Source organism: Sorex fumeus, unplaced genomic scaffold (genome assembly GCF_029834395.1).
Source record: "Sorex fumeus unplaced genomic scaffold, SorFum_2.1 ptg000095l, whole genome shotgun sequence".
NCBI lineage: Eukaryota > Metazoa > Chordata > Mammalia > Eulipotyphla > Soricidae > Sorex > Sorex fumeus.
Genome location: NW_026606152.1, coordinates 18,405,399 through 18,407,279, shown reverse-complemented (window position 1 = coordinate 18,407,279; position 1,881 = coordinate 18,405,399). Strand labels below are relative to the sequence as shown.

At 36.2% G+C, this 1,881-nt stretch overlaps 1 pseudogene; it reads right to left on the bottom strand.

Annotated features, from left to right (window-relative positions):
* Positions 1-1,224: 1,224 nt before the first annotated feature.
* On the bottom strand, positions 1,225-1,318 carry LOC130040975 (uncharacterized; annotated as a pseudogene).
* Positions 1,319-1,881: the final 563 nt, after the last annotated feature.

The following is a 1,881-nucleotide window of genomic DNA, read 5'->3' as shown; positions in this document are numbered from 1 at the left end:
AATCCATCTGGGCCATGGATTCTGTTTGCAGGTGTACTTTTGACCATCATTTCAATTTCCTTGTTAGTGATAGGTTCAAGTATTCCAAATCTTCTTGGTTCAGCCTTGGGAGGCAATTGGAATCCAATAATTTATCAAATTTTTTCAAGATTCTCTCATTTCGTGCTGCAAAGATTCTCAAAATAATCTCTGATGATCCTATGGATTTCTGTACATTCTATTAGGATACTCCCCTTTGCATTTCTGATTCGATTTATTAGAATTCTTTCTCTTTGTTTCATTGAGAGGCTTCTCATGGTTTATTGATCTTATTTATTTTCTTGAAAGATCCAGCTTTTGCTTTTATTGGTCTTTTGGATTGTGTTTTGGGATTCTAGCTCATTGATGTCTGGTACAAGTTTTATTATTTCCTTCCTCCAGCCTAGTTTGGACTACTTTTCTTGGTCATTTTCCAAAATCTTGAGCTCTAATTTATTCATGTAGGCCCTTTCTTTCTTCCTGATGAATTCTGGCAGATCTATAATCTTTCCTCTTAACACTGCTTTTGCTGTGTCCCACAAGTTCTGGTAGCTCGTGTCCTCATTCTCATTTGTTTCTGGAAACTTTTTATTTCCTCTTTGATTTCTTTTCTAAGCCAATGGTTGTTCATTACTTCCCTTAAAGAAAAGATTTCCTTGCTGAGATTCAGTCTGTTTGATCTATGGAGAAGTGACAAAGAAGTGTTGAAATCTCCTTCTAGTATTGTGTTGCTATCAATGTTTTTCTATAAGTCAATTAGAAGTTGTTTTTAAGTATTTTGCTGGTCTGTCATTAGGATCATATACATTGAGGAGGGTGAGTTCTTTCTGATGTACATATCCCATGATCATTAAGAAATGACCTTCACTGTCTCTGATAACCTTTAGCCTGAAGTCCATGTGGTCTGATACTAGTATGGCCACTCCAGCTTTGTGGAGGTCATATTTTCTTGAAAACTTATTTCCCACTCTTTTACTTTTAGCCCATGGGTGCTTTGATTGTTCAGACGTGTTTCTTGCAGGCAGCAGAACGTTGGTTTCAGTTTTCTAATTCATCTTCCTATTCTGTGCCTCTGAATTGGCACATTTAGTCTATTGACATTGAGAGAGATTGTTGTGATGGGGACTTGTGCTCTCTTTATGTAGAATTTTTGTACTTGTGGGGATTTTCTTAGCTTAAAGTAGACCTGGTCATTCTTCTTGCAACAAAAATATGGAATGCTTTACAAGTTTGCATATCATCTCTGTGCAAGGACCATGCTCATCATTTTATCATTTCAATTTTAGTAAATGTGTTAAACTTAGTAGGAGTTAATTTTTCCATATTTTCTCTTCTTATTACTTTGAGTGTTGTCCTTCCTCACTCCTATGGCAGACAATGATTCCTAATCAAGGAATGTATTTCAAAGCAGCATGAATAAATAGATTTAGAAATTTAATGTCCCAGAAAGAAAAATATGGTTTTTACCATATTATCTTTTACCATTCCCTAGGCATCAGTTTTACAAAATAATTCTTTTGGAAGATGGTATATGAGGTTGTTTAATGTCGTTCCCTGAAACCTTAATTAAGACCATTAAACTAGAGCCTTTTGCTGTTCTCACCTCAGTCCCCTATACATCTCCAGGAAAAGGTGGATGGTGTTGTCTGCACTTTGACCACCTTGAATGTATGTAGGATTTTTCTCCTGAAGAATGAGGTGAGAAGCATATTGATGATTTCATTCCACCTTATTACAAGTTCAACTTGAACGGAAGGTGAGAATCATGTGGCTCCTATAAAGGACAGAACAAAGGGTCTCAGTGAAGTTTAATGGCCAACTCACATTAACAACATAGATGACTCATAGTAACCTGTGTGCATC